Raw genomic sequence first — 9292 nt, forward strand, 5'->3', positions numbered from 1 at the left:
ATCCAATGTTCATTTTATCCTTTTGTGAGCAGAGATTTTTTTTTTTTAGGTGAAAATAGGGGGCCATATTTATCATACGCCGGAATATGATTGCCTCGCAGCTGCATTCCTGCTTCCTCCTCTTGATGTATCGGGGGAGCGTCTAATCTACACGCGGCAGGGTCTGGTGTAAAAAAAAAAAAAAACGCAGCCAGCGACTTTTCACATAGGAAAAGTCGCTGGCAGCAGCATGTGCGCCTGCACGGGGACAGTAACGCCAAACACCGGACCGTGTCCTCCGCTCGGCCGGCCGCTCATGTCCCACTGGCGTGAAGGTGGTGGAAAGGACAAAATAATCGCAAGTGCTAGCAATAAGCTGACGTGGCGCAGAGGTCCTGATAAATCTGCCCCAGGGTGTCTATAAGGGCTCTATAGGAACCTGCCCAGGAATACATTTTTGCTAACAGCGGGAGATTGGGGCAAAGATTCCAATAGAAATGGAGTCCTGAGAAATTCGGCATGAAATAAGTTTGGAGAGTTATAAGGATGTTGGAGAAGTTTATTTTACTCCATGTAATCTCCATATCCTAAAAAAAGGCCGCCCTCCCAAGCTCCAAGTGAAAAATCAAGTGGATTTATTTCTACCGCAACGTTTCTGCCTCTACTAAAGCCTTTGTCAAGCATTTACAAAGTGTTACTGTCAAATATATGTAGGAAGTTCCCTTAGTAATTATCCAATTGTATAAATATACATTATAAAAAATTCCTTATATTATAGTGAATATTTATTTATACACATATAATATTACTCAGCCATAATAACTACTGTATTTTTCGGACTATAAGGCGCACTAAAAATCCTTTGATTTTCTCAGAAATCAAAGGTGCGCCTTATATATGAACTGTACTTACAGACAACAGCTGCCTTGAACGCTGAAGTCTGCCACCTGCTGGTCATTCATCCTTATAATCATGTGCGCCTTATACTCAGGTGCGCCTTATATATGAACCTAGATGTTTAAGCAGGTATTTATTGATGGTGTGCCTTATAATCCGGTGCGCCTTATAGTGGGAAAAATACTGTAAATAGAACTTTTTTGGGCATATAGATAGGAGATGGATACTAGATGATTATATATCCTCATAACTATCTCATATTTATCTATCATAATTCCTTTCTTTATTTAGCGCACACAGATGCCGCAGCGCTGCACAGAACTTGCCAGATCAGTCCATGTCCCCAATGGGGCTCACAATCTAATCATCCTACCAGTATGTTTTGGAGTGTGGGAGGAAACCGGAGGAAACCCACACAAACACAGAGAGAACATACAAACTCTTTGCAGATGTTGACCCTGGGTGGGACTCGAACCCAGGACCCCAGCGCTGCAAGGCTGTAGTGCTAACCATTGAGCCGCCATGCTGCCCATAATCTAGTGTCCATCTCTCTCCTATCCTTCTCCTATCTCTTACATGACCGGTGCAGTACAGTAAGGGGTCTGGCAGGTGATGCAGGGCACACCTCGGTCTTGTCTTCCTTCTCTCTTGTTTATGTAGCCCAGTGACTAACATGATTTTCTATGTCATCGTTCAGACACGTGTGATACTGGTTTCCACATTACACGTGAGTCTGAAGATCAGAAACAAGAAGTGATGATTGTTATTACCCAATTATCTAATAATATCCCTTCCATCCCACACACAGGAGCGTAGACCCCCCCCCATGTCATCCAATATGGCCACCATTACACCCCTCCCCCTTGGCTGACACTTTATCCATACAGTCTTACGTTTTGGAAGATTTTCCTATTAAATGTTTATTTCTAACTTTCTACTTTTAGCTTCCTCCTTGACGTTCTGGTGGTTTCACTTTTATGTTATGACTTGACGTTTTTGTCGTGTACTTGTGTAACATTCGGGGAATGATGAGGATTTTCAGTATCGGTCAGATAAGGATCCGACTAGTGTTTTACTGCATTTACCCCCATTCAGCTGAAAGAGCTGCAGTACCGGGCACAGCCACCGTCATATGTGACGTCCTGCAGCAAATGCTGTAAACCCTGCGAGTGGTGGAGGTCCCGGTGGTCAGAACTCCTCCTAATAATTATATGTTATTAGTATTACTTTATACTAGACAAATAATGCACAAAAATGCTTTTTAATAAAATCCTTATATAAAAAATTTAAAATGTCCCTGGAAGCAGATAACACGGGACTGTACCACTTCTCCCGGGCTGCACCAATTCTCTGGAATGCTCTTCCCCGGTCTATCAGATTAATACCAAACCTCAAAAGTTTAAAATGTGCTATTAAACCCATCTCTTTAGGCAGATCTATCACACTCACTGACTTCATGAGACTTCAACTCTCTCTTTACTAACCCATCGTATGTCCTCTGCCGTCTATTATCCGGCAAACACCAGATACCAAGCTCCAGGCTTCTCTGCAGTCACTTTGGACTAAATTATTTTAATTTGTTCCCTTCTAAAGAATGGCTGGACCGTTATACAAGCTCTTATACCTCTTGTGTCACCCCCTCATCCTCATAGACTGTAAGCTCTTGTGTCACTCCCTCATCCTCATAGACTGTAAGCTCTTGTGTCACCCCCTCATCCTCATAGACTGTAAGCTCTTGTGTCCCCCTTCACCCTCATAGACTGTAAGCTCTTGTGTCACCCCCTCATCCTCATAGACTGTAAGCTCTTGTGTCACCTCCTCATCCTCATAGACTGTAAGCTCTTGTGTCACCCCCTCATCCTCATAGACTGTAAGCTCTTGTGTCACTCCCTCATCCTCATAGACTGTAAGCTCTTGTGTCACCCCCTCATCCTCATAGACTGTAAGCTCTTGTGTCACTCCTCATCCTCATAGACTGTAAGCTCTTGTGTCACCCCCTCATCCTCATAGACTGTAAGCTCTTGTGTCACCCCCTCATCCTCATAGACTGTAAGCTCTTGTGTCACCCCCTCATCCTCATAGACTGTAAGCTCTTGTGTCACTCCCTCATCCTCATAGACTGTAAGCTCTTGTGTCACCCCCTCATCCTCATAGACTGTAAAAGCTCTTGTGTCACCCCCTCATCCTCATAGACTGTTAGCTCTTGTGTCTCCCCTCATCCTCATAGACTGTAAGCTCTTGTGTCACCTCCTCATCCTCATAGACTGTAAGCTCTTGTGTCCTCCCCTCATCCTCATAGACTGTAAGCTCTTGTGTCACCCCCTCATCCTCATAGACTGTAAGCTCTTGTGTCACCCCTTCATCCTCATAGACTGTAAGCTCTTGTGTCTCCCCCTCATCCTCATAGACTGTAAGCTCTTGTGTCACCCCTCATCCTCATAGACTGTAAGCTCTTGTGTCACCCCTCATCCTCATAGACTATAAGCTCTAGTGTCACCCCCTCATCCTCATAGACTGTAAGCTCTTGTGTCACCCCCTCATTCTTATAGACTGTAAGCTCTTGTGTCACCCCCTCATCCTCATAGACTGTAATCTCTTGTGTCACCCCTCATCCTCATAGACTGTAAGCTCTTGTGTCACTCCCTCATCCTCATAGACTGTAAGCTCTTGTGTCACCCCCTCCTCCTCATAGACTGTAAGCTCTTGTGTCACACCCTCCTCCTCATAGGCTGTAAGCTCTTGTGTCACCCCTCATCCTCATAGGCTGTGAGCTCTTGTGTCACCCCCTCATCCTCATAGGTTGTAAGCTCTTGTGTCACCCCTCATCCTTATAGACTGTAAGCTCTTGTGTCACCCCCTCATCCTCATAGACTGTAAGCTCTTGTGTCACCCCCTCATCCTCATATAATGTAAGCTCTTGTGTCACCCCCACATCCTCATAGACTGTAAGCTCTTGTGTCACCCCCACATCCTCATAGACTGTAAGCTCTTGTGTCACCTCCTCATCCTCATAGACTGTAAGCTCTTGTGTCACTCCCTCATCCTCATAGACTGTAAGCTCTTGTGTCACTCCCTCATCCTCATAGACTGTAAGCTCTTGTGTCACCCCCTCATCCTCATAGACTGTAAGCTCTTGTGTCACCCCCTCATCCTCATAGACTGTAAGCTCTTGTGTCACTCCCTCATCCTCATAGACTGTAAGCTCTTGTGTCACCCCCTCATCCTCATAGACTGTAAAAGCTCTTGTGTCACCCCCTCATCCTCATAGACTGTTAGCTCTTGTGTCTCCCCTCATCCTCATAGACTGTAAGCTCTTGTGTCACCTCCTCATCCTCATAGACTGTAAGCTCTTGTGTCCTCCCCTCATCCTCATAGACTGTAAGCTCTTGTGTCACCCCCTCATCCTCATAGACTGTAAGCTCTTGTGTCACCCCTCCTCCTCATAGGCTGTAAGCTCTTGTGTCACCCCTCATCCTCATAGACTGTAAGCTCTTGTGTCACCCCCTCATCCTCATAGACTGTAAGCTCTTGTGTCACCCCCTCATCCTCATAGACTGTAAGCTCTTGTGTCACCCCCTCATCCTTATAGACTGTAAGCTCTTGTGTCACCCCCTCATCCTCATAGACTGTAAGCTCTTGTGTCACCCCCTCATCCTCATAGACTGTAAGCTCTTGTGTCACCCCCTCATCCTCATAGACTGTAAGCTCTTGTGTCACCCCCTCATCCTCATAGACTGTAAGCTCTTGTGTCACCCCCTCATCCTCATAGACTGTAAGCTCTTGTGTCACCCCCTCATCCTCATAGACTGTAAGCTCTTGTGTCACCCCCTCATCCTCATAGACTGTAAGCTCTTGTGTCACCCCCTCATCCTCATAGACTGTAAGCTCTTGTGTCACCCCCTCATCCTCATAGACTGTAAGCTCTTGTGTCACCCCCTCATCCTCATAGACTGTACGCTCTTGTGTCACCCCCTCCTCCGCATAGACTGTAAGCTCTTGTGTCACCCCCTCATCCTCATATACTGTAAGCTCTTGTGTCTCCCTCATCCTCATAGACTGTAAGCTCTTGTGTCACCCCCCTCATCCTCATAGACTGTAAGCTCTTGTGTCACCCCATCATCCTCATAGACTGTAAGCTCTTGTGTCACCCCTCATCCTCATAGACTGTAAGCTCTTGTGTCACCCCCTCATCCTCATAGACTGTAAGCTCTTGTGTCCCCCCCTCATCCTCATAGACTGTAAGCTCTTGTGTCCCCCCTCATCCTCATAGACTGTAAGCTCTTGTGTCACCCCCTCATCCTCATAGACTGTAAGCTCTTGTGTCACCCCCTCATCCTCATAGACTGTAAGCTCTTGTGTCCCCCTCATCCTCATAGACTGTAAGCTCTTGTGTCACCCCTCATCCTCATAGACTGTAAGCTCTTGTGTCACCCCTCATCCTCATAGACTGTAAGCTCTTGTGTCACCCCTTCATCCTCATAGACTGTAAGCTCTTGTGTCACCCCCTCATCCTCATAGACTGTAAGCTCTTGTGTCACCCCCTCATCCTCATAGACTGTAAGCTCTTGTGTCACCCCCTCATCCTCATAGACTGTAAGCTCTTGTGTCACCCCCTCATCCTCATAGACTGTAAGCTCTTGTGTCACCCCCTCATCCTCATAGACTGTAAGCTCTTGTGTCACCCCCTCATCCTCATAGACTGTAAGCTCTTGTGTCACCCCCTCATCCTCATAGACTGTAAGCTCTTGTGTCACCCCCTCATCCTCATAGACTGTAAGCTCTTGTGTCACCCCCTCATCCTCATAGACTGTAAGCTCTTGTGTCACCCCCTCATCCTCATAGACTGTAAGCTCTTGTGTCACCCCCTCATCCTCATAGACTGTAAGCTCTTGTGTCACCCCCTCATCCTCATAGACTGTAAGCTCTTGTGTCACCCCCTCATCCTCATAGACTGTAAGCTCTTGTGTCACCCCCTCATCCTCATAGACTGTAAGCTCTTGTGTCACCCCCTCATCCTCATAGACTGTACGCTCTTGTGTCACCCCCTCATCCTCATAGACTGTAAGCTCTTGTGTCACCCCCTCATCCTCATAGACTGTAAGCTCTTGTGTCACCCCTCATAGACTGTAAGCTCTTGTGTCACCCCCTCATCCTCATAGACTGTAAGCTCTTGTGTCACCCCCTCATCCTCATAGACTGTAAGCTCTTGTGTCACCCCCTCATCCTCATAGACTGTAAGCTCTTGTGTCACCCCCTCATCCTCATAGACTGTAAGCTCTTGTGTCACCCCCTCATCCTCATAGACTGTAAGCTCTTGTGTCACCCCCTCATCCTCATAGACTGTAAGCTCTTGTGTCACCCCCTCATCCTCATAGACTGTAAGCTCTTGTGTCACCCCCTCATCCTCATAGACTGTAAGCTCTTGTGTCACCCCCTCATCCTCATAGACTGTAAGCTCTTGTGTCACCCCCTCATCCTCATAGACTGTAAGCTCTTGTGTCACCCCCTCATCCTCATAGACTGTAAGCTCTTGTGTCACCCCCTCATCCTCATAGACTGTAAGCTCTTGTGTCACCCCCTCCTCCTCATAGACTGTAAGCTCTTGTGTCACCCCCTCATCCTCATATACTGTAAGCTCTTGTATCTCCCTCATCCTCATAGACTGTAAGCTCTTGTGTCACCCCCTCATCCTCATAGACTGTAAGCTCTTGTGTCACCCCATCATCCTCATAGACTGTAAGCTCTTGTGTCACCCCTCATCCTCATAGACTGTAAGCTCTTGTGTCACCCACTCATCCTCATAGACTATAAGCTCTTGTGTCCCCCCCTCATCCTCATAGACTGTAAGCTCTTGTGTCCCCCCTCATCCTCATAGACTGTAAGCTCTTGTGTCCCCCCTCATCCTCATAGACTGTAAGCTCTTGTGTCACCCCCTCATCCTCATAGACTGTAAGCTCTTGTGTCCCCCTCATCCTCATAGACTGTAAGCTCTTGTGTCACCCCTTCATCCTCATAGACTGTAAGCTCTTGTGTCACCCCTCATCCTCATAGACTGTAAGCTCTTGTGTCACCCCTTCATCCTCATAGACTGTAAGCTCTTGTGTCACCCCCTCATCCTCATAGACTGTAAGCTCTTGTGTCACCCCTCATCCTCATAGACTGTAAGCTCTTGTGTCACCCCCTCATCCTCATAGACTGTAAGCTCTTGTGTCACCCCCTCATCCTCATAGACTGTAAGCTCTTGTGTCACCCCCTCATCCTCATAGACTGTAAGCTCTTGTGTCACCCCCTCATCCTCATAGACTGTAAGCTCTTGTGTCACCCCCTCATCCTCATAGACTGTAAGCTCTTGTGTCACCCCCTCATCCTCATAGACTGTAAGCTCTTGTGTCACCCCCTCATCCTCATAGACTGTAAGCTCTTGTGTCACCCCCTCATCCTCATAGACTGTAAGCTCTTGTGTCACCCCCTCATCCTCATAGACTGTAAGCTCTTGTGTCACCCCCTCATCCTCATAGACTGTAAGCTCTTGTGTCACCCCCTCATCCTCATAGACTGTAAGCTCTTGTGTCACCCCCTCATCCTCATAGACTGTAAGCTCTTGTGTCACCCCCTCATCCTCATAGACTGTACGCTCTTGTGTCACCCCCTCATCCTCATAGACTGTAAGCTCTTGTGTCACCCCCTCATCCTCATAGACTGTAAGCTCTTGTGTCACCCCTCATAGACTGTAAGCTCTTGTGTCACCCCCTCATCCTCATAGACTGTAAGCTCTTGTGTCACCCCCTCATCCTCATAGACTGTAAGCTCTTGTGTCACCCCCTCATCCTCATAGACTGTAAGCTCTTGTGTCACCCCCTCATCCTCATAGACTGTAAGCTCTTGTGTCACCCCCTCATCCTCATAGACTGTAAGCTCTTGTGTCACCCCCTCATCCTCATAGACTGTAAGCTCTTGTGTCACCCCCTCATCCTCATAGACTGTAAGCTCTTGTGTCACCCCCTCATCCTCATAGACTGTAAGCTCTTGTGTCACCCCCTCATCCTCATAGACTGTAAGCTCTTGTGTCACCCCCTCATCCTCATAGACTGTAAGCTCTTGTGTCACCCCCTCATCCTCATAGACTGTAAGCTCTTGTGTCACCCCCTCATCCTCATAGACTGTAAGCTCTTGTGTCACCCCCTCCTCCTCATAGACTGTAAGCTCTTGTGTCACCCCCTCATCCTCATATACTGTAAGCTCTTGTATCTCCCTCATCCTCATAGACTGTAAGCTCTTGTGTCACCCCCCTCATCCTCATAGACTGTAAGCTCTTGTGTCACCCCATCATCCTCATAGACTGTAAGCTCTTGTGTCACCCCTCATCCTCATAGACTGTAAGCTCTTGTGTCACCCCCTCATCCTCATAGACTGTAAGCTCTTGTGTCCCCCCCTCATCCTCATAGACTGTAAGCTCTTGTGTCCCCCCTCATCCTCATAGACTGTAAGCTCTTGTGTCCCCCCTCATCCTCATAGACTGTAAGCTCTTGTGTCACCCCCTCATCCTCATAGACTGTAAGCTCTTGTGTCCCCCTCATCCTCATAGACTGTAAGCTCTTGTGTCACCCCTCATCCTCATAGACTGTAAGCTCTTGTGTCACCCCTCATCCTCATAGACTGTAAGCTCTTGTGTCACCCCTTCATCCTCATAGACTGTAAGCTCTTGTGTCACCCCCTCATCCTCATAGACTGTAAGCTCTTGTGTCACCCCTCATCCTCATAGACTGTAAGCTCTTGTGTCACCCCCTCATCCTCATAGACTGTAAGCTCTTGTGTCACCCCCTCATCCTCATAGACTGTAAGCTCTTGTGTCACCCCCTCATCCTCATAGACTGTAAGCTCTTGTGTCACCCCCTCATCCTCATAGGCTGTAAGCTCTTGTGTCACCCCCTCATCCTCATAGACTGTAAGCTCTTGTGTCACCCCCTCATCCTCATAGACTGTAAGCTCTTGTGTCACCCCCTCATCCTCATAGACTGTAAGCTCTTGTGTCACCCCCTCATCCTCATAGACTGTAAGCTCTTGTGTCACCCCCTCATCCTCATAGACTGTAAGCTCTTGTGTCACCCCCTCATCCTCATAGACTGTAAGCTCTTGTGTCACCCCCTTATCCTCATAGACTGTAAGCTCTTGTGTCACCCCCTCATCCTCATAGACTGTAAGCTCTTGTATCATCTCCTCATCCTCATAGACTGTAAGCTCTTGTGTCACCACCTCATCCTCATAGACTGTAAGCTCTTGTGTCACCCCCTTATCCTCATAGACTGTAAGCTCTTGTGTCACCCCCTCATCCTCATAGACTGTAAGCTCTTGTGTCACCCCCTCATCCTCATAGACTGTAAGCTCTTGTGTCACCCCCTCATCCTCATAGACTGTA

The sequence above is a fragment of the Engystomops pustulosus genome, chromosome 1 (genome assembly GCF_040894005.1).
Source record: "Engystomops pustulosus chromosome 1, aEngPut4.maternal, whole genome shotgun sequence".
Classification (NCBI taxonomy): domain Eukaryota; kingdom Metazoa; phylum Chordata; class Amphibia; order Anura; family Leptodactylidae; genus Engystomops; species Engystomops pustulosus.